General features: G+C 43.1%; 1 protein-coding gene across 1 annotated transcript in view; it reads left to right on the top strand.

Annotated features, from left to right (window-relative positions):
• Positions 1–5,047: 5,047 nt before the first annotated feature.
• Positions 5,048–24,445, top strand: part of elmo1 (engulfment and cell motility 1 (ced-12 homolog, C. elegans)) — a 145,969-nt gene continuing 126,571 nt past the window's right edge. The window contains exon 1 of the mRNA XM_049601787.1: positions 5,048–5,193. The gene's annotated coding sequence lies outside the window, so the exon portion shown is untranslated. The remainder of the gene's footprint in view (positions 5,194–24,445) is intronic.

Genomic DNA, 24,445 nt, shown 5'->3' with positions numbered 1-24,445 from the left:
AACTCCATGATGGGAGCAGAATAAAGGAAAAAGAAAGGGTTTTGTTCAACTGGTTGGATCTAATGTGACCTTCAAGTGCTGAAACAAAGACTTGTTTAAAACTAGTATTTTTGTTTACTACCAAAATGTTCTGCTGCACTTAAATGTCACACTGAGTTAAATCAGTTTATTTTTCTATCACAGCCAATGTACAATGTGTACTGTAGTCAATTTAAGAATTAAGTGAAGGACACAGGCTGTCATTTAAACAGGCAGAGGTTTGTATCCTGTGTTCGTGACAGAGAGAAAAACACAAAGAGATTTCTACTGGGTGTGTCGCTCCAGATTATTTATCAGGATGGACGGTGTTCCTGTATTAATCCTCCTCCTGCTGCTCCTGCTGAGCGGAGACAAGGATGAGCTGCAGGACTGTCTGCTATACACTGTTCACTCTCTCTTTCACTCAGGAACACACACTCTGGGTTTAATATCAGAAACAGTCTGTCATCACTGGAAGAATTAAAGGGAAGTGGCCTCATGGGGCTCGATGCTGCTGTGCTCTGTGATAGAGTCCTGCGTCCTGTCCTGTGCAATGAAATCCAGTGAAAGTGTAACATTATGCTGTGTAGGACCACTGTTATAATGTAACACCAGAAGGTCATAATCATACCCTGCAAACACTTCTGTGTGTGTATGTGTGTGTGTGTGTGTGGAGACCAGAGCGTTCAATAACCATGAATTATTGAAGTCATTGTTCCTGTTTGCCTTCGCCGTCTGGCTGCAAGATTGGAGGCAGTCAGGTCTTTGTGTCACTCACTGTAGAGAGAAAAGACGCCTTCAATTGTTTGTTCGTTTATTCAGATAGATTTTATTGTATATCCACGTTTTTCTCTGGTACACATTTGTCAAGAGAGTGTGGGCAAGGCTGCTATCCACCAGGGGAGCTCAGGGCAACATTTTAATCTATAGGTTGGATTACCACATTCTTAAAAAATCAGTCAACAAATTGCAAATTTATCTTTCAAAACTTGGCTACACATCTCTTTTTGGTATTAAAAAAAAGGTGCTCAGATGTTCAGTGAAAACAGCAGTTCAAGTGAAAACAGTCTCCGCTGTGCTCTGGATAAATGGGATGTGGTTGGGAAGTGGTCTGGCACTCCCACACTGATGATTCAACACTTAGAAACACGTTTATTAATTTTTAAAAGACATATAGGGACTTAAGTTACTAAAAACATGCAGAAATGTCTCATTTTAACTTCCGCAATTTAATTTTTGAACACTGTAATTATATATTATTTCAAAATCCTAAATATATATAGGATTAAAGTGCTCTTATTTCAGTCAGTGGCATTACCAGAAATTTTTCATAGGGGTGGCCAGATGGGGCTACTTCAAATCTTGGAGTGGCCCACCAAAACCAATGAGCAATTACTGAGTTTCTGGAATTCTACAGTAAACAGTCTGTTGAAAACAATGTCAATATGAGAGTTAAGGAATCCTAATACACTAATATATTATACTGATTTTGGTTAATATATTTAGAATTAATATTTTTTATTATCTGATGTGTATAGACTAAAACTGGTACAGTTAACATTTTGGGTTCTACAACAATCCTGTTTTAATGTATTATGCATCTGTATAAACATCTGTGGGGGGATTCATTGTTCCTCAAATGGGTAGTTTTCCTTTTTCTTAAAGGAATACTTCACTTCCCAAATTACCATTATTATCTCAACTTCTCACCCTATGTTATGTAGAATTCAGGAAGAGAACATTATTTTTCTCGCATGCCTTCTTAGTGAACAAGGAATCCAAAAACCAGGGGAGATGCATGACATGACAACAAAACTATATTAAAACGTCCATATACAAACTCAAGTAGTGCTCCTGCCCTTGAAAAAGACAAATCTAGCCTACAGCTTTAAAGGTCCAGTGTGTGGGATGTGGGGGCATCTACTGGCAGAGATGGTATATAATATTCATAACTATGTTTTCATTAGTTTATAATAATGAAAATAAGAACTGTTGTGCTTCATTATCTTAGAATGAGCTGTTTATCTACATGTGGATCAGGTTCTCCTCCGCAGAGTCCGCCATGTTGATTCTACAGTAGCCCAGAGTAGACAAACTAGACACTGGCTTTAAAAAGGGATCATTTGCATTTTCATAATGGCCACCATAGTTCTCTTACATGCAGGGTCTGCTGAGACAATATATTCTCCATTACAGAAGAACTACAGAACAGGCATGTTTCAGCAGTTGCAAGAGGCTCTACAGACACACACACATCTGCATTACCTGGCACCTGATAACAGAAAGACCACTAAATGTTCCTGTCCCACTGTTGAACACAGGTATGTTTTAATGAGCTTTAATGGGGTCAGTGATTGTTAAGGGTGCTGTCAGACCTAGAGTTGTCTTGCTTTAGTCCAAATCAGGGACTCATTTTGTTACAAAGTTGCATAACTCCCTAGAGTTGGTTCGTGTTCTCACGGAAGCATTTACAAGCGGACCAGATTAAATGCCCTGTGCGAGAAAGCTGCTCTCGATTGGTCAGAATTTCCATGCAGGAAAATCCAGGAAGTAAACAAAACGTTGAAGAAGCGAGATAAATGTGACACTTTCTAATGTCACAGTGGAGGGACAACTATGCAGGTTGATTTTAGCGCTGCTCATCGTGGACTATATTGCTGTCATTGTTTATTTTAGTCAAACCATACAGTTTGAAAACGAGGTGCGGCTCCAACTAGAAAACAATGTTTTGATGCACTGGATGTGCTGAATGTGCATATTAAGGCAGTACAGGAGGAGGTGCACATTAATAATCCTCCAGGACTGTGCTGTAACATGCTCATGTTTAACCCAAACAATGTGTCATGTGACTGCAGTTGGTTCAGATCCAGGTCTGAACACGTTCTCACCTCAAACAAAGTGCACCAGAGACCACCTCTTCAAGAAAGTCTTGGTGTGGTTGTTTTGGTGCGCACCCAAGCGCGACTGCTGTGTTCACACCTGCCCAAACAAACCGCACTTAGGGGGCAAATTAACTTGAGTGTGATTGAACCGAACCAAAGAGAGCAGGTGTGAAAGCAGCCCAGGGGACGTACATGCCTCGGTTTTTGTGCACTCAAATACATTGTTTTCAATAACGCTACACGGCAGGCACACTCAAATACCAGAATGACACTGTTGCGGCGCGTATGCATTCCTGAGCGCCTATTTTTCAGGGCATTTTGGCTGCGCCCTGAGATAAGCCGAGTTCAACTTTTGGAACACAGCAGCAGGTACCACATGTCATATGACGAGGAACAACCAATCACAGCTGACAGATATCTTTCCCTTATATCAGTATATGGTTAATATGGGAAAGTTGATCATTTTGGAGCTTTTAATCTGTCACACAGACAATATGCCCACACAAAAACAGCGCCTGGAGAAAGATCAGCTCTGCGCTCCAGATTTCAAGTAAATAGGCTATGATATGGTAGGGGAGACCGGGGATGGTTGTAACAAAGGGATAGTTGTGACACTCTCAGTTTGGCCAATTAGAAACGAGCTGTGGTGACATCATCAACATAATCCATGCCCATTTACAATTGGAGCTCACCGGTGAAGCCGCATGTCTCTGAGTCCAAAATTTGTCTGTTCTAGAGCCAAAAAACAGTTTTTCAGGTGAGACACCAAACATTTTCATCACACTTGTTTTTTGCATAGTGTCCATTGTGTTGTATGCACAATTGTTTCACTTACATAGGTTCAAGTAGTAGTTTCTCTAGTTTCATTTGATATGTTTCATCAGTGCTAGCTTTGAAGCTAAATGCTAAAAACGGTTAGCTCTTTCATGGCTGCTAGGCATGGGGAGGGTTGTAACTCTTCGAAAGTGTTTATTGTTCAACTGTTAAAATGCTGTTCAAACGTCAACCTCATTCAGGCTACAATGCACACACACACACACACAGAGGTTAATACTTTATTATTCTTGATTTTATTTATTTTATGTTATATATTTTTCTTTATTTTATTGTACTTATTTTTGTATTTATGTTATACATTTCTATTTATTTTAATATTATAATTATTGTATTTTTACAAGTTTATTGTTCCTTCTTTATTGTTCATTAAAGTGCTTGAATACATTTAGCCTACTGTGAATCTTTTGAAGCACAATAATTTAATTGTTACATCCATCCCCATCTGGTGTTACAACTCACCCCGGTACTGGGGTACGTTGTAACAATATACCTCTTTGTATTTGACATTCATTTCCATAATCTGTGATGGTGTAATAGAGGTCAAAGTGTGTGTTATTTATAGCAGACAAATATGGGTAGCATGTATCAAAATTTAAGAGCTCTAACAAAAAACCCCACTGAGTTACACTTGCTCAAACAAAAAGTGTTACAATCATCCCCGGTCTCCCCTACTAGTTAAGGTTACTTAGCAACCTCAGACGTAATCTACCGCCGCACTCTTGAAAGCTGTCTCAAAAAAGGTGCAAAAGTAGCACCCAGCGCCTGACCTTGTGTTTTCCAGGTGTGTTAAAGATGTGGCATGTGTACAGCACTGTAGAGAGGTGGTGGCCTCCTCTGGCCACCCCTTGGCAGTGCCACTGCTTGCACTCATCATATTATAACATTAACAACACACAACTTGTTTGCACGTATTAAAAATGGTAAGAAACATATCTAAGAGACACTTCATGTTTCATGTGTCATGTGCTTCTTAATGTACAGGTTGAACTTCAGGTGGCTGGGTGACGTCACTCACACCTGGAGGAAAACTATTAGACCTATTGACCAAACACTATGGTGTTCAAATTAAATGATCAACCTGCTATTTTAATTCCGTTTGTAGCTTGTTAACTGGCCTAAGAGCTGCTAAAAGTATCTCACTGACTCCTTAATTTAAATCTGATGACATGTCTCCATTCACTCGTTCACCAGTGAGTCAGTGAGAGCAGCTGGGGCTCCCATGTATGCATGCATCCTCTGTCTGGCATCACCAAGCCAGCCAGCAGACGGCAGAAGAAGAAAAGAGGAAGTGGAAACATCAGCACTATCTCTATACGGCAGAGGAGAGAAAGAGAGGGAGGGAAGGAGGGAGGGAGAAAACACCACAGAGTGACACACACTCACACACACTCACAACGCACACACGCAAACTCCGGACATCAGCGCTTTAGTGGAAGAAGTGTCCTCGCTCCGTCAGGTTAGTCAAAGCTTTCTTCTCCTGCACTAATGTTGGTGTTGAGCCGCGTTTCCCAGCTTCACTTCCTCCGCGTTTTGTGCTTCATGTTGAGGATTCGCGATGTTTGAGGGCTTCGCTTTGCCTCAGCTTCAGTAAGCGTTTCGGTGTGTGTTACATTGCAGCGAGACAATACTGTGTTTCTCCTCCTGCCTTGTCTCTGTGTATGTCTCCTCTGCTCTGGCTTTACTTTTGTGAAGTGGCCATAGCGGCTCTGGGCGCTGCTCTGTTTCATTATTGACATGTCTGATGGGAGCATCGCAGCTCCGCTTTCAGACATTGAACTGCAGTGAAAATCAAATTCACCGTCTTTTATTTGCAGTTGTGGTTTGTTAAACAAGTGTGCGTTGAAGCTGCAAGTTGTGTTTGCAGATATACAGAGAAGACGCCGAGGCTGCTGCTGCTGCTGCTCCCCGGCTTGTTTGTTCAGTGCATGCTGTTTGCTTGATGCAAAAAAAAAAAAAAAAGTGTTGCGTTTATAAATGCCTCCGTTTTCTCCCCACTGCTAATTAAAGAGCTGCTTTAATGGTGTGCGGTGTGTAACTCCAGCCCAGCATGCATGGGCACACCGTGGGCCTGTGATTAGAAGAGGGAAGGCTAAAGGCAGCAGTGTTTGAGCTCTGTGCCACCAGAAAATGAAAAGATATCAAGATGCAAGATGCATTATGATCTGGCAACAGTTCATCTAGTCACTGAACACACCTCCTGCACATCAGGGTCTGCCTACAAGTTTACATGTGACCCCTAATTCATAACAGTCTTTCCCAAACTTCTGTGGCTTGCGACCCCTCAGCACAGGTTGCATTTGTCTGCGGGTTGACACTAGTCATCCAAAGGCTGATCTTCTTCCTTTGGCATTTAATAATACTGACTGTTTCTACTTTGTTGTCTTGATACCCCTCAGACGTGACTCTCAGATATGAAACCACTGCACTCTGTTTGACAAGATTTTGCTCTGAGTTGCTCTCTTATTAGGCATTTTGTTATTTTTATTCCAACAAAATCCCAGAAATATTAATACTGTGCATCAGCAGTGCCAAACCAGGGGTTGGTGCACCCCGGGGGGTGCTTCTGCCGTAACCAAGGGGTACATAGAAACATGGTGGAGTGGCTCAACTAATTTGAAAACGAAAGATTTGATTTGAAAGAAAGATATGCACATTATTGTGTCTATGAGGAAAATGAACATGCAACATTGATGTAATGCTTGAATTAAAGTACATTTATTGCCACAATAACATAACAGCTACGACAGGCCAAGTTTCCAACCAACCAGTTGAGTCAATTTGCATTTTAGGGTATCAAAATCGAAAGCTAAAAGTGATGATTTAAGTGTTTAAAGTTTGAATTCTGACACTCCAAGACGTGCAAGTGTAAACTTAGCCAACACCAAGGGCTACTATGTCGTGTATCTATGTATGGATTTACGTGTGCAGTCACAGCTGCTGTGTTTTCTCTGTAGTAGAATATTTTTGAGCACTTTCATGACGCCACCCCATCCATCAAAAAGGCTCTGGAGCCGGCCTGATAAGGCCGTTGGACAAAACAAGTTGGGAATCACTGCTGTAGATGAGAACTACTCCTCTTTATGCCCTCAGTCCCACAGTGGTGTTTAAAGGGCCCGTGGTTGTCAGTAGACCCCACTTTGAGAACCGTTCCTCCATATTTCCTCAGTGATCACTCACTAACCAGTAAGAGACCACAACAGCATTGCTCTGTGGCACACAGCGTGCCTCAGCTCTCTCCTCCTCACATCAGCGAAGCCCCGAGGCTACGCTGTCGTCTTCTCTTGCTCCCTCTGCCCCTCCAGGCAGCTTCTGATGGAGTGAGAGCCCATTTACATGCCCTGTTAGCCACCAAAGATATCCCCGTTGTAATGGAACCGCACGCGTGCCGGCATCACGGTGTCAACTCGGCAGTAAACACAGGCAAACATACAGTAGCCTAGATACAGAAGCACATTAGCAGCCATGTCTCAGACACTGACATAAGGGCAGCTCTCAAGAGCTTGTCGAGAAGGGATGTATGGGGGGGTTTGTTTTCAAGTGCCACTCTGGGATTGTCATCCAAGTAGAAAGTTGGAGGTTATTGTCTGGTTCTTCCTTGCTGTAGTTGTCCATGAGGATATCAAGTGTTATTTGATGCGAGTGACAAACTTGAACTGAGAGATTCTGTGCTGCATTGTGAGCTTTTGGCCTATATGTGCACCCTGTCTGTGTAGCTGTGGTCGACAGTGGCTTAGAGATTGATGTTTGGTTTTAGATTCAGGTCTGGCACAGCCTCAGCATTCAAGGAACGCAATTTTCAACTCATACTTTGGAACAAACCACGAACTGAAGCGCACTCTTCCATTAAACCGGCATGTGAGGTTCAGTGTGTGCGCAGCGTTGGCCGGTAGCTGTCCAGTCCAGAACTGGAGCATGCCAGAAGCGTTATATTTCAGTTTTACAGCCACCAGAGGGACCTACATGTCAAAAGGAATGCACACACATGCGAAAACAAGTTTTATTAGCCACAGCAAACCTCCATTTCTTGTTAGCTGGCTTGCCCGAATAAATATTTCTTCATCCCTACAGGGTCTTAAACATCAGCGGTAGAAATGGAGTGTTGCAACACAAGAGCAGATGAAAAGTGAGAAGGTAAAATACAGCAGCCTCGACTTGCAACATAAGCCAAAACAAGCTGATGGAATTAAACTTGAGCGCTTTTCTGCTTTGTTTTAAATAGTGAAACATAATCCAGGAAATCAGATTAGCACAAAGAGGCAGAGAATGAGAGGCAGCTCCGAGTACTTTTTGGAAGAGGATGGGTGCCTGCCCTCGCTTTTTGAGTTGCAACAAGATCCTGGTGTTGTATCAATTTGACACAGCCTACTGTTTGACATCCTCTCACCACCTCCTGAAGTGCAACCTTGCCAATTTCTGTCTGCTCTCGCCTGTCAGAGCCCCCTCCCCTCCCCTCCCCTCCCCTCTCGGCTTGTTATCCTCCTCTCATTAGCTTACTCTCTTACACTTGCTTTCTCACACATGCGATCCTACCGTCTTTCTCATTTTAGCCTCCCCATCTCTCGCACGTTCTTCTCATTTGCTCACTCTCACATTGCAGCGTACTCCCCCATCCACTCTCTCACTCTCAGTTCTTGCTCCCTGAGGGAAATGGAGGTATGTAAATTGTTTTCCCCTTCATGTATGTGTAGGCCCGGCCTGCTATCTGTCCATCTTAATGAACTCATTTCCCCCTTTTTCTCCAAAAAGCTAAGCACTGTGTCATTCAGGTAGCACCAAAAACCAGAAGGCCCAAAGTTTCCTGTCATCTCTCTGCCACTTTTTAGGTCTTGTTGTGCTAACAGCCATTAAAAAAGCTTATAGAAGAAAAACTGGTGCGCCTGTCCTTTGGCAGCTTGAGGTTAGATTAATTTGCAGTTCCAAATGAGATGAATGTTGCCTGCATAATTGCTCCCCGTGGTACACAGTTAATTAAAACAGCAGGTAGGTACCGAAGGTGCGATGGGAAGGTGCCAGACAGCCAGACAGACATAGGTGGGTGAGAGGAGATCTCATAGGTACTGCTGCCATGTTCTGCTCTTTAGTTTACTGATTGTTGCCTTGGGCTGAATTCAAAGCTAAACAGCTCTTTCACTTGTAAAAAAAAAAAACATGCAATAAAGACGAGAAACTGTTTAAAAGAACTTGTTGGTTTATGAGGAATGGTGATCTTGTAGCGGCTGCGCATGGGAATATGCTCATGAATGTATTACGACCCTTTACCCCCGTGCTTCTATAAATGTATGTGTTTTGTTGTTCAAGTGCAGAGTCCATCCGTTCTAAGAATATGAATAAGCAGAGAGCATCTGCGGGTGTGTTTTTCAGTCCAAGTCTAGACTTTATGCGGAGTGAAGCTGCCCTAGATGACCCAGAAACTGATACGGTTCCCCCTGCGTGCTCGCTCTGCCCGCTGCATTCCAGCTGTGGTACTGCCGCAGAGCTTTGTAAATACTGAGTGAGAGGTTAGCCAGCTCTCTTCCTCTGTCTGTTTGTGGTGTTTAACATTTCTCAACTAAGAGGCACTCAGTCCCTGAGCCTACTGACCCAGTAGGATAAATAGGTAGGTTGTCTAACCAGTATATCCCCACTCCAGCTGCATGAGAGGCTTGAACTGACTTAACACTTAGAGTTTGGTACTTTGTAAGGATTGTCGAGTTACATGCAGGGTCGACTAGACCGCGCGCAGCTGCTGTAGTAGGATTGCGCGTTATGTGTCAGCAGTGTTAACATCACACAGTATATGATTTATGGCATGTTTGCACATGTGCTGCAGAGATCTGCTGAGTTTCAGTGCTGTGTTGCTGCTGTATCTGTTTTATTTTTCACCAAGGCTCATCTCTTTCACAGGAGCTGCATGCTGGTATTTGAGTATGACACAGGTGCTAAATGCAGGTTTTTTTCAGCTGTAAACTAATTACAGCTTTTCCCTTGCACATGTGCGTATGTGCATGTATGTGTTTGTCTCTCAGCCCTTTAGGAGGCATGTATGGGTCTCCACTTGATCTGTGTCTCAGTATATATATGGATGGTTGCTGTCAAAGTCCCCTACATGTCTGACACTCAATCCATCTTCTTTTCATTTGTACATGTATGTATCTCTTGATCCATTCATCCATGAGTTCATCCATCCATACATCCGTTGTGTTTCATCATCTTTCTCCCTGTCCATGAAGATACGACCAGGTGGTCTACCAATGCTTGATCAGGTGCACAAATGGATCATTGCTAAATCCCTCCATGATCAGCGTGAATCCCTCCTGGCCCTACGATGTGCCTTTCCACTGACAGTCTGGCTCGTTACTGTCTTCAGTGAGTGTGAGTCAATAGAGGTGCCCTAGTTTCCTGCGCTGCTCTGCCCAAAGTGTGCACTTGACTTTTGGTATCTATGTCGAACCATTAGTTCAGGGAAGTGTTTGTCTCATGTGGTGATGAGTTTTCTGTTTGATGTCTGATGAACGCTCTGTGTATGTCATATTTTTCAAGCACTCTATCGTGACGTTGCCACAGTGTTGTTTGTAATCTTTCACACTGTGTATGACAGAGAAAGTTTATGAGCTGTTAGTGTGAGACGAACAGTAACTTACTCTTACACCCAACGGCAGACGTTGTCATGTCCCCCGGAGCATTTATGTCATGCTTCATGATGCTTGCTATGAAAAAAATTGAAATGTCACAGCATTTCTTTTTTTTCCCTGCTTAACAGAAAATACCTGCACACCTTCTGTGGTATAAACAGCTGAGAAAAGAAGCATGGAACAACCAAAGGAGTAAATTAGATTCACTGCTCTGCTCCACTTACATTAAAGTACCAAAGTAGGTGGGGTGGAGTGCACATGAAGGGAACAGGCATCATCATCTTTAAATAACAATCTCTGGCAGGTTCATTTTACCTTCATCTTATAACTGATGTAAACTCATTAAAGGGAAGTCAACCAATTTCACACCAAAGTCTGTGGACATGTCATGTGTACTATACGTGAATTAAGTTAGATAAAGCTTTTTGTGGCTCCAGAAGGAGCTGAGCAAAGTCTGATAAAGTGCTTCGAGTGATATCAACTGAGGCAGAGTTGGTTGGGTTTGAAGACTACAAGTTTGGAAACTTAAAAAAGAATCTGGAAGTGTGGACTTTAAGTGAGCTTACAAGACCTCTGTAGCCTGCTCCTCATCTCTGCTTGAGGCTTTAGACTCCAACAGAATTGTTGATGGTTGGGTTGCATTGTGGATAATGTAGGCGCCAGGTTTTAACAAGGAAGAAGGAGGCTTGGATGTAAAAAGATGATGAAACTGTCCAGTGTTGCCACAGATTAAGATTATACCTGTGGCGGTAGCTCAGTTATGTGTATGAACGACACTCATACAATGAATGATCCAACAAGGGTTACATGCCCATCAGCAGGTCATGTGTATGAAATGTCTGTATTGTCACTGCGCTGCCTTTCTATGAACTATGATCATCTTGTCCTTTATCTCACCTATGTCCAGGTGCTGCATCACTCCTCCTTTCTCTCTTTGCAGTTCTCATACTCATACAGCTGAAGTTAAATCCAGTAACTATTATTTCTAATGGCAAAATCTTACCAGCTGAAACATTGAATGTTTCTCAACTTCAGTGTTTCTGCTGTCTTACATTAAACACAGTTTCAAGTCCATTCTTTAACCAGAGCAGCTCTTGTCTCTGTTCATCTTTGCACGCTGTTGTCATTGTTGATAAGCCATTACTTGTGACATGTAACCAATCAGATAGTGCTGTGGCAGGACATTAAGCAACGCTACAGAGTTTTGACCACAGATTAAGAGAGGCCACTGCATCAAAGCCAGTGTAGCACATTTTCAATTAATTGATTTTATTGACTGTTGGATTTTTAATAGTAAAAATAAGAAAAATATTGTGGTGGGCTGTCACAAATAAGTCAGTGTTTGGAAAACAATGCTGTCCATTGTGAGTCTGACTGTTTAAATGCTAAATTGGCGGAGCACCGAAAGTTTCCAGGCTTGTGCCTTTAACTCCCAGTACTGTGTGTGTTAGGCAGAGCAGTTACAGTAATGGAAGTGAAGAGTGGGCCCTACTTTAGTGAAGCACTGATAAGTCCTTGAGGGCTTAGGGCTGTCGCCCTGTAAAATCAGCAAGTGCTTAAGGACTCCCTGGCTGACTTTTGGAGCCTTTTTACATGTGCCCTTTCTGTAAATGCTGCAGACTTCGCTTGAGGGAATAACCCACAATTCTTGCCCTTATGGTAAAAATGTGGATGACAAGCTGTTGAAGTTGAAAACTTAAGAACAGCATATTTACTGGAGTAGAATATGGTCACGTTGATTTGTTTTTAATTGATAAAACAACACGACTTTGACAGTTTGGTGCTCAGAGGTCAGGGTGGACACTGGGACTGGTCGCAAAGTCAGTTCAGTCTCTCATGTTCGGTTATCATGTACAATACACCACTACAGAGAGACACGAGGGGAGATTAAAAGGAGGTTTTTTTGTTTTTTTTTTTCCAAGAAAAGGAAAGGTCTGACTGAGTCACATGTTGAAGCCAGGGTCAATCAAAAGGTCGGCCCCATGTTGTCTCCCTGCGTCTCACAGGTGCACACACAACTATGATCTTGTCAACGCAGTCCCATGATGAGAGTGGACAGCACATACGGATGACTGGAAGTTCAGTGAGATGGAGCGGAAATAAAACTAGCCTGTTGTTCTGCTGGGTATGGGAGAGGGGGTGTGACACTGTTTCTAAGAAACCTTACAGACTTATTTGTTTCTTGTTTTACCCTTTAATTGCCAACATGCACTCTGTCTGTATTGTTTTTCCCTTGTTTTCTTGTGCTCCCTCTCTCCATTTTTCTTTCTCTGTTTTTAGGAGTCCATCTAAGCAGTGATTATAGAGTCTCAAGTTGCTTTGATTTATGTATTGGTTAGAAAATGACTCTGTTAAGACTTGATTTATTCCTTGCTGTGACTCGTAGGGAAGCAAAAATACACGAAAGACACTGGCAAAATGTTAAACTGTGTACGTTATCTCTGAGGCTGGTTATCGGTACTGGAAACCTTTGAAGGTTTCGACCAAAATATCCCAGTGCCAGGTAGTATCAGAACTTCTCCAGTCAAACGATGCCTGCATTTGATATTTTTTGTTTTGCTCGCAGCCAGTCGCCATCGATTGATTGGAAAGTGTGATTGGTGCACTACTGCAGCAGCTACAACCCATACAGTCTGTGGTATAATGAGTAGAAAGATAATTGGGTACAGCATTAGAAGTGGGGCCTCTTCATTCCTATGGAAGTTGCTCAGTGATGCATGAAGCTGAAAAAACTGCTGTGTAGTAGATACATTTTTGGGGGCATTTTTTAGACATTTTTTGCAGTGTAGGTCCATGGGAAAAGTCTTTTTGGGCCACAGGGCATCACGTGACAGATGCATCTCCACTTTTTGGCCATTACAAAAATTGGCTTCAAAGCTCAGCACACTTTCTGGGGGTGTATTTGATGAAGTTGACAGTCCAGCATGCCAAGATGCCATCAAAATGTTCTAAAGTGTGGCTATACTGTGGCACCTGGTGGTATTTTACCCTACTGAATGCTCCATTCACAAGATAAATATAAAAGGAAGTAAAGAAAAAAGGTATCAAGTGAAGTACTTTATTTGTATCTGTATCACTTTAACTGGTATTGGTATCGTTTTTAACGAAACCAAGCCCTAGTTACCTTCGATATTTTTGATGATGTTGTTGCCTCACAAGCTTCACGACAAATACACTTCTTTTTAGATACTTTACCCATTTGCCTATGGCTGCAGTAAGCTTATTCATTTCAAGTTATTTCTGTTCAGAGGACTTGATGGTAGGCGGAAGACGTGCGGTGCAATAACATGTAGCTAAACGTATTGCATAATTAATGGACGGGCTGAGATTAAGGATTTGAACCCATTCTGTCACGACGCAGGCCTCTGCGATGCCATCGTGCCACAGCAGTGTTTTCCGTGAGACTAGTCAAGGCTTTCTCTAGAGAGTGGAGATTGAGGAGGAGTGGAGGGCCTCTCATAACATGCCAAGGTCACCAGCTCGCTCGGTCTCTCCGGCTGGGGATCTGCGGGCCTTGGATTGAAGGTGTGTTGCTTTATGTCGGGGCTGCCTCTGAGTCTCTGAATAAATCAAAACACAGAGGGGCATTCGGAAACAAGACACTTTAATATCTACCTCTCTCTCGCTCTTTCTTTTGCTCTCAAAATCTGTCTTCATTCCCCACTTGTAAGACTTTACTAGCTGATCCCCCTTTATTTATCATTTTTGCCTCACATTCTCATCCATCTATCACTTCTCTGCTTCCTCTCCATCCTTCACTTATATGTTCTCATAGGAAATTTCCATCTAAATGACTCTGCATATACATGTTGCTCAGTTCCTGACCCTTGCTGCCCACACATTGACCAGCAGCGGCAGCAGCAGTGTTAGGCAGGGCATCTGGAATATATCGACCTACACAAGGCTCCAGTGGTTGTCTCTCCTGCTGCTACAGCTCAGTAGCAGCCTGAAGTCTGTTTCTGTTGGCTCCAACCAGCCAGTAGAAACAAGCCATAATCACTCTCACACCCCGACGCTGCATTTCATCACCTGTTGGCAACGAGTTAATGTGATCTGTGGCGGGGTAATTTATCTGGAAAACAACCACTGAATGGAGAAGACTTCTCGCGGGCTCACCGGAGCCTCGCTCAGGGGGATGTTGATGCCTTCAAAGATCAACAGGTCAGCGGTTGAAGCTTAACCAGAGCTCACAGATAGCTTCTTTACTCTGTGCCAGGAACCATGTTTCAGTATGCCGTTGTGTCTATTTTGTGTCAACAGTGTTTGAAAATGGGGGTTTTAGATTATTTTCTTTTAATTTCCCTTATCGGGCATGGCAGACACGTATAAATGGGTGTTTATATACACATACAGACAACTCATCAAACCTTTATTCGTCCCTTTTCTGCCTGATGAGGCCGTTGACTCGCTTCAAACCAATATTAACAGTAAAACGTAAGCGTATTTCTGTTGTGAAGACACCCATAGGACAACCACTTGAGTTTTCTTCTCCCTGTTTTAGACTTATCAGTGTTTTTACTTCATGCCATTCCTGCTGGCTCCGTTGTTGTGTCTATACACACAGGTTTCCTCCACCATCTGAGATCAAACATCAAGGAGTGTGCTGTTGTCTCTCGGACTCAATCGTTCCATTGTGTTGAGCTCGGGATTCTGTTGCTTTTTGTGGCCTGAGCAGATTCCCCATCTGTAAACCACCTGCCTCACCCCATGTCACCCTCGCTGGTCCATGCTGGCCGCACATCAGTGTTTTCCATTTCCTGTGGATGTTACACGTTGCCCTTATCTTATTCCCAGCTATGTTAAAAACTGAAGAATAACACGGTGCAGCTCAGCTCAGCTGGGCTCAGCATGGCTCTCTATTGAGAGAAGAGGGGTATTGTAATGGCGTACAAGCTGGGTTTAATGTTGCCTTCAGGGCTTGTTGCTGTGTCTGTTCTTTTGTTGTCTGGAGGGGAAGCTTAACACTCTGTGTTTGTATTTTTGTGTGTGCGTGTCCAACTTGTCTGGCAGCATTTTACAGCCCAGACACTGCCATAGAAGACAGGCACAGGAAATACCAATGGCATTTTCCCAACAAAGGGAGAGCTACCGGATGCATATCAGTCTTAAGACATGTGGTGAAAGTTTGCTACGTATGAAGCGCAAGGTTTCAGAAGTAGATTTTTAGCAAGAATGAACACTCCTGTTCTGAACTTAAGGTGGAAGGTGAGCCACTTCCTGCCGGTATCTGCATGTGAACCAATCCATTTCCTGTTGACAGAACGTGTGACAAGAAAGGTCAAGGCACACAGGCACAACCCGATGCGATGTGGTTAATGTTTTTCAGTATCAATTACAGGGCAGGCTGACAAGTGAAACATGTCGTGTCTGATGTCTGTTTCCATGTCCTCAGTGAATATATGCATGGGGGGCTGCTATGCGCCGATTACATCATCCAATGACATCGTACCCACAGCAATGAAAGCCTGGCCTGAGGAATGCCCTCCACTTGTGTTTTTCTTTCCCTCTTTCCCCCCCTTTTCGCCGCCTCTCTGTTTCACATAAATGTGGTTTACATGCAATTAACCCATAAAAGGCAAAAATGAACTTCTTTGAATCCTATGCCTCAGTCCATAAATAGCACGACTTCAGCCTCATTGCCTGTTGCTGCCTCTGCACCACAAGCAAAGCCCCCACCCACAGCTTTACTATAACTTGACAATAATAAGGCAACCACGAGCAAAGCCTCAATGAATGGCTTTGAAATATTCAGGCTCGGCACGCAGGAGGGATGAAAGTGTTTTAGCAGCGGCCAGTCACCACACTGTGAGGGTGGAGGCTGAGCTGGCATCGGAGCTGGCTCGTGACTGACCAGGCAGGCAGGGCTGGAGCCTGTCAGTGGGTAAACATAGGGAGGGGAGGGCATGGGTGTAGCATATGGTTAAAAAAAAAAAAAAGACACAGGGGATAAATAAATAATAGGAAGGCTGTGGAGAGTGGGAGGCCGAGGGCAGTGTTTAGGGGTTAGCAAATTAATGGGTGAGCCCAAAGTCTGGGCACGGGGCATCTGTCAGGAGAGGGGAGGGCACTGTGGTGACAGGGTGTGGCATGCAAGAAGTGGAGGTTGGGCAAAGAGTCACAGTGGGCAGGACTGAGCAGGAGAACAATAACAAGCTGTGAGACAGTAGGGGAGACAGAGGATGGTTGTAGTGTTTGTGACACTATCACTGTCTGATGTATCTTGGAGCTCTTCTAGGCCACTGTGTTCAAAATGTGATACAAACTAATTACATGTCTGCTAATAAGTGGTGTAGCTGAAGATGCATTGTTTGGTCTCAGACACAAGGAGTTCATCGGACAGTAGAGAACCTTGAACTAGCTTACCTTGCAGCTAACGGCTAAAACATTAGGACTAAAAACATCTACACAGACAAAGCAGGCAATGAGGAATAAGGACTAAACTAAGCATGTGCAGAGTGAATCCAGTGATTCGTAGCTTGTTGCAGGTGGGAGAAATTAAAAATATGACAACTATCCCACGTTACAACCATCCCCGATCTCCCCTACTCTAGACCAGGAGAATTACATGGAAAATATTTTGAATATCAGTGCCGGTATATTATTTGCAGCAAGCATGAGCTCATGTGTTGTGGCTGTGTGCAGCGGTGTGATACTGATGAGCTGATGGTTGTGATGAATAACATTGTGCCTCCAACGGTGCCGTCAGTCAGTATGGCGGACGGGCAAAGGGAGCACCCAGCGGGGAGGAAGAGAGTGTGTTTTGGTGAAGTCACCCAAGACATGTGTGTCAGTGGGTGTGTTTGCATGCGTGGAATCAACGGTAGGTTGATGTATAGCCACAGCTGGGGAGGGGTGGAGGGGAACTGTGGGAGGGGACGGAGAGACAGCTGGCAGAGCAAAGGGTGAGCGTAACGAGGAGCGAGTGTGACAACCACAGTGACTCCTTTGTTCCCACTCACTTGTGCCAGTCACAGCGAGTAGATGGCTGGTCTGTGAAGTGACTGAATCCTTTCACAGTCACCTAGACCAGATACACAGTCTAGCGGTACACTAGCTCCCTCCTCAGCGTGTGTGTGTGTGTGAGTCTATACCACTGGGAGCTGGCAATGGCAGCAGGAGATTTCCACAAGATAGCCCATAACCATCTTCCATAATGTCAGTGCACCCGTAGAGCACTTATTACGCTTGTGATGATAGTCATCAGTGCGAACATAATTGTGGCGCCCAGCAACACCCTGCTCGGTATATGCTTAGGTAATGAGTGTTGTTGAGGGCCTGTGTTCCCTCCTGAGTTATGGTTTAATAAGAGGAGTAATTTTTGCTGTGCCGGAGAGGAGCGCTGTGGTCCTGTGAGGCTTCTGGAGGAAATGCCTGCTACCGAGTGCGTCGAGTCTATCAAGGTGTAAGGTCACTTGAGACAGCTTACTCCACCTTTCTTTTATTAAACCTGTCTGGCGCGCGCGTTCACACGGGCGTTTATCTTTCTCAGCACGTTAATTTTTTCCTCCTTGGAATGCCAGTAGCCTGTAAATAATAGAGCAATAGATGGCGGATATACTCATAGCACTTATTCCTCCCTACTATTAAAAGGTGCTTTTCTGTCTCTGAAAGCTCTACACTAAAGGGTCTACTCTCTTACCGCCCATTTAGCGTTCCAGCTATTTTTTTGTTCAGGAGTTCAATAAGCCTTTTCAGCCCCTGACTTCTCCCTCTGAGTGTCTGAACCATTTAGTTCAAGTAGGACGAGTAAAAATAGCCTCAAATCAATCCCAAATGTTCTCAGGCTCTTCGCACATCTCGATCTAGGCTAGCACAACCCAACAGGGGATAGAGTGACACGGCATTCAAAGCTGGGCAGAATGACTGGCAGACTGGCACTTTAGAGGAGGGCATGTTCATTAAAAATGTGACTGGTAGCAGTGATCTGGGCCTTGACACACTTTAAAGGCCATTAAAGAGGCAGCGGCGGATTACGGTTTGTTGAGTTATGATGATGATATGACCTTTTGGTTATTACATGCTTCAGCGGAGATGGTAATCCTCTAAGCTATTGAATTTAGCTAAGTGGAGAGCATGTTTCCATTAAGAGATATACAGTATATGATGTGTACAACGCTGCAGCAGGAGTTCACAGCAGACCAAATTGTTGATAGTGCAGAAATGTCACATACTGTAAAGTGTGTTGTGTGACTTAATAAGAGAGATGGCACAGAAAGACCTGCAGGGCTAAAGAGCAGTGTGTGCTTATCAGCAGGCAGGAAAAGAACAATCATAGATCTTCAGAGTATTTTTCTATGTAGAGTATTTATACCACTAAAAAAACCAAAAGAGATCAAACACTAGCATGTAACACAAGCATCCTCTTAATCTTTGTGGTACATTGTAAAATACTTACAAATTATCACCAGTATTTCATATGTAAAATATTAAAAGGGCGGCAACACCTAGACTGCTTGCTTCAGCCCTAATATTAATGACTCAATGGAAGGGTTGGGTACGTTAAATCCATTGGTGACAAATGTCGATACCTTAGAGTGTGTCTCAGTGAGAACGCCGGGTTTAGAGAAGAGGTGGAATTGCCGCGAAGCGCATCCAAGCCTTGAAGCCAGCCACAGAGCTCCAAGGCCTGCAACAGAGCTCCACGGAGCTGCTGGGTTCAACTTAAATGCGGAGGTGGAAGCGCCCCGAAGCCGGCCACAGAGCTCCATGCCTGCTCTGTTGGCCTCACAACGAGCCAGAACTATCGAGCTGCAGCAATAGTCTCGGCGTCTGTATCTAAAATAACATTGAATAGAAAGAGACAGAAGATGTGTGATTAGAAAAGAGCAGAGCAGCAGACATTGGTTTGTAGTCTTCTGTGTCACCCCTGTAACCGGTTCATTCTCACTGTAACAGAGAAAGTATCAAAAAAGGTACCATTGGGTACCCGTCGCAAATTCAAAGTCTTCCAGGTATCTGTTCAAATGTGAACGGTTCCCAACCCTATTGGACGGAGCACATGAGGACTCCATGATTTATTTATTTCTCGTCCTATTCATATCTTACATGAAATTCTTACATGAAAATAACTCTGAAGTATTTCCAGAGAGCAGCAGGGGGCTCCTTTGCATCAAAACAAGCATTCCTAATTTCTTCCTAAGTCAAATTACCAAATGACAAAACTGTTGTCGCATGACAAGCTTTTCACAAGCAGAACGGGCAGAAACAAAAACAGAAACAATTTCATGCATAGACCAATTTTTGATCAAAAACATTGTGGTTGTACCAACAAATGGTTCCTCTTGTGCTTTGGATTCAAAGATGATGATGGCATCACTAATGTTTTGCCATATTTGCAGCAGTGCAGGGTAACACCACATGTTTATACCATCACGTTACGCCAATGAGATCTTATCATGACCATACCTGCCAAAGAATCATGAGAGAAAATTATAATATCTGTCACATGGCATGCAGGAGCGCTGCCACAGCAGCAGTATTGAGTGTTTTTATAGGCCTTGTCATACTGTGTTGACCTCGTTCTCACATGGCGCCAAACACATCAGAAACTGTCTGTGCATTGGAGTTTCATGGGAAAATCTGCACTGCAACACAAACGCTTTGGCATGATATACACCCCCTTCCTGTGTGTACAACTGTATGGCTCTCCCTGATACCGAATCGTCTGAAAGCAATTCTGGTTGTGTATGTTTGTCTAAACGCTGAGCAAAATGAAAGCCTGGCCTTGGTGTCTCAGCAATCATTTGCAATGGAAATTCCCTGACCCGGGATGCCCAATCCTTCACATCCCATTTAACTCGATGGAGCACATGCCAGCCCTGCCAGCGCTGTGAGCGGAGGGAGTTAAGCTCCTATAATGTAACAAAGCAGGTCTGAAAAAGCTTTTTAGTCATCAGCGAACCAGTAGCCTTTTAGCTTTAAACCCCATTAAGACTGTAGGTAGAACATTAATGCTTTTTGTAGTACCCTGTAACAAGAAAATGTTGAGTGTATCATGTAACAATGGCTGGTGGATATTTAAAACATCCATGTTAGCTGTTTCCAGGGGTGAACTTTACCACACAACATAGTTAATCTATAAAAGTAAAAACAAATTTCTAGTGGGTCATAAATGATGATTGAAAGGGATTCCGTTCCATTGTGCGTTTTTTTTTTTTTTTTTTGGGAACAGCACCGTCTCCGTTGTTATGTAAACTTGCAATATGCAGTTCCTCTGAAAACAGAGACTTTTCGGACATGGGCATTATGGTTCCAGTCACTAAGCATGCGCAAGAAAGTCGACCATCACAACAACAATGGCGGACTCCCGAGCTCTGTTTGTGCTGCTCACCCTGTTGAATTTATCACATCACCACTCTGTAGAACGAATGCATGTTCACAGGCATGTGTTGTTTCATTACAAAGTCACACCACCAACTACTGGCCTGGCATGTATACTGCAGCGTTTTTGGTCATTTTTGTGGATCTGTGTGCACAGCAATTGTTATCAAAACGTTGTTGTCTGAACCTGGAACTTTTTTTTCAAAATCAAAACGAGAAACAATTCAGTTTTCAGGAGATCGTTTTCGTGTAAACATGACCTAAATCTCTTAAAATGTGTCAGTATGAGCAGGATTTAGTGACATCACAACTATTAAAGGGCGGCACGATGGTGCAGTGGTTAGCATAGTTGCCTCACAGCAAGAGGGTTATTGGTTCAAACCTGGGATGGGGTAGCTCCTCTGCATTGAGCCTTCATGTTGCCCCTGTGTTGCTGTGGGTTTTCTCTGGGTACTTCGGCTTCCATGCAGGTTAATTGGTGACTCTAAATAGGCTGTCTGTCTCTATGTGTCAGCCCTGTGATAGTCTGGCGACCTGTCCAGGGTGTACCCTGCCTCTCGCCCAACATCAGTTGGGATAGCCTCCCTCTCCCCACCCCAACAGGATAAGCGGTTACAGAAATTGAACAACTGAATGAACAGCTAATTTAAAATTGAATTGTGGTCCAATATATAGGTTGTAGGAGTGTGATGTGGGAACCTGAGACCACCAGTACACAAACTTTTGAAATGAACAGTATTTACATATTCATAGATTCTGGCTTTTTAATGAGGAAGAAAGAGTAGATGTACTTTTAAGATTTTTTTAAACTCCGTAATATGAACTTTTTATGGAAAACCACGTCAGATGCAAATTCCAAGCAAGCATATTTATAGAAGTCTTAAGACATGTCAGTAGGGAAGTGATGCTGCAGCCTCCTCAACAAGCATTGATTAGGGCTGGATCATTGAGTGTGCCTGCTCAGGCTTCATAATTGAATACCTTTTTTTATGGCAAATTAGTTTAATTTTCCTATCTTGATTGGTGGGGACATACTGTATGTGCATGCCAAGAACATTTGAAAGCACTCAGACAGTGAAAGCACTTGTTTTTCTTTTGGTCTATAAGTCCTAGCATTGTCACCCTGGTTACAATCCCTCCATCTGTGTCTATTCACTTTGAAAAGAGACGTTAAGATGGGCACCATAATATATGAAGCCTGACACTTGCAGTAATTGCGGCATTCTGTCATGGAAAAGTTGTCTTTTCTCTCTAAAATGAGTGGAACTAAGCCTTTAGCTACAGTATTGTTCTTGCATAATCCTCACTGCTCTATTCTGGGACTTCCACACAACTCATGCCCGGTCGGCAGAGTGCTCTGCTCTTTTTGTGGATTCGTGGGTGTGTGGAAGTAACTTCCCAAAGCACCTGCCCAGTTTGGTTTTCAATTAGCACACACAAGACATGGCATCATTATCTTCCTCGTGAACAGCGATAATCCAGTTTAGGGAGGGGAGATTCCTCAAGAGCTGTATTCGGTTAGCTGGGATGCGATAACCACTGTGTGTGATTTATGAATGAGAAGCCCTGCAGAGGGGAGTTTTTCCTCTCTTGTCCTTTGCTTGTGTATACACTTGTGGTTGTGTGAGCATCTTTTCCATTATAACCTTTTGTCTGGTAGTTTCTTTCCCCACTGCTGTCTGGGGTGTAATTTTAGCACTTTGAGGAAGTGGGATTTCAGTCTTTTTTTTGCATTTCTAAAGTCTAAGAGAATCGAAAGACGCTTGTGCTGCTGAATGGACTGGAAGTGGCCAGTTAAAATATAGTAAAAAAAGGCTGTCGATTTTTAAGATTGTTTTTTTTCCCTCTTTTAAAGAACTGAGCATAAAGCAAATCGATTCTCCAGCTGTTGCTTTTGTTCAGATTATTTTTTATTTCCCCATTAGAGCTTGCATAAGGCAGACTAGCAGGCATGTGGTGGATAAAACATGCCTGTCATGATGCTGTGTTGGAGAAGAGTTATTGATTTGCCCTGCAGCAGCACAGTTTGATTAGTTACACAATGTAGAAACTGGAGCTTGTCATAACTTAATGGCTGTTTTTTTTCCTAGGAAGGAGGGGCTTCATAACATGAACTGTGTCAGTGTTTTTATAGACAAAAGGCAGTTTATGTTTATGTGGTTGTTCTCTGAAATGCACCCACTTGGAATGAGAGGGGGTGTGAGAGCTCTGATGCGCTCGCTGTTCTGCTAGAGTAGTCAAGGTCATATTATGATGGAGGCGGTTTTCTGCTTGTGAATGAAGAATGCTGTGCCGGTCTCTCCTGATGCTACAACGCCTCCCGCCTCCTCCAACACACACAGAAACACACACACACACACACACATATAGGCTTCACAGTTAGACAATGGGACTATAGACCTGTTTCCATGACTTCCCTTTCTGGCCAACCAAAAAGCACCATTCATCCCCGACTTGGTCATGTGACCTTTTGTGTGGTCCCTACCCATCCCCTCCATACATCCTCACTCACTCACACACACACACACACACACACACACATACACACACAGAGGGGTCCAGTGAACTTTTTCAGGATGGTTAGTTCCTTGAAGCGTGGCCCCAGAGGCTCCAATCATTGTTGTCTGCCGTGATCAGTCAGGGGGAAGCTTTGGTCAAACCATTCCCGGTCTCTCTCCCCCCACGCTGCTTTTGAAGAATCGCACTTTGATGTTCTGTTTTATCTACATCACAAACTGTTGTGTCTTTGGAAACAAAGCGCACTTTTGTTGTGCTTCTTTTGACTCTCTTGAGCACGCTGCACATTTTAGCTCTCGTTTGATATTTCATGATACGTAAAAAAGGGACTTAAGCTTTGCTTTTGATGACAAAGGAGAGAAAGTTTTAAGATCTCACAGTCAGGAATTGTCTTTATTTGTTACTACTCTTTAATCTTTTGTATCTCTCATGTGGTAATATTAAGAGATAGTACTTTGATTTGAGCTTGCTAAGGAGAACATATGGATATACAATATTCATTTATGTTTATAACACAGGTAGCAGTACAAGAGTTCAGACTGGAACTGGTTTATCAAAAAAAAACTTGTCAACTCACTAATTAACATGTGATACCTTGTATTTGTAATCTGTTAACAAACAAACAAAGTGTAAACACAACAAGCTGTGGTTTTGTGGGAGATGTAAGTCAGACAGTTTTGGTTGAGTTCAGCGACTTTCTGGAGTCTCTGCTGGTTGCCTGGCAACTTTTTAACACCGCAGGTTTTGTTCAGGTTAAATGACTGAGATCTAACGTGTTAATTAGTGGGTTTAAAAAGATCCTGGTAGGCGAATTTCGTTAAATTCGGACAGAATCAGCTGCTTCCAGTGCTTTTGCTTTGCCCAACACGCAGAGAGTTGTATCAGTTTTTTCCATTAAACTTTTGGCAAAAAAGCGAATAAGTGTATTTCTTGGATACCCTTTTGTTTGACTGGACCAAAGTCTTTGCTTCAAACGCTGCACTACCTGGACCATGGTAATACTCGGAATTTCCCAAGTTTAGAGAAGTAAAAGTTTTCATACTACTTTCCAATTTGTATTTGATTCCTTATGTAATAATTAAATAAATAATTTATTTCTTAATGAATTTTTAATTTAATTTTATTTTGTGATTAGGTGATAACAGAACAAGTGAAGACAAGCACAGAACATAAACAGCCAAAGATATTATCTAAAGTAAGATGAAGACATACAACAAAACAAAAGCGGACAAAGTAAAAAGTAGAGTGGCACAAGAATCA

Source organism: Epinephelus fuscoguttatus, linkage group LG17 (genome assembly GCF_011397635.1).
Source record: "Epinephelus fuscoguttatus linkage group LG17, E.fuscoguttatus.final_Chr_v1".
Classification (NCBI taxonomy): domain Eukaryota; kingdom Metazoa; phylum Chordata; class Actinopteri; order Perciformes; family Serranidae; genus Epinephelus; species Epinephelus fuscoguttatus.
This window is presented reverse-complemented; position numbering and strand designations above follow the sequence as displayed.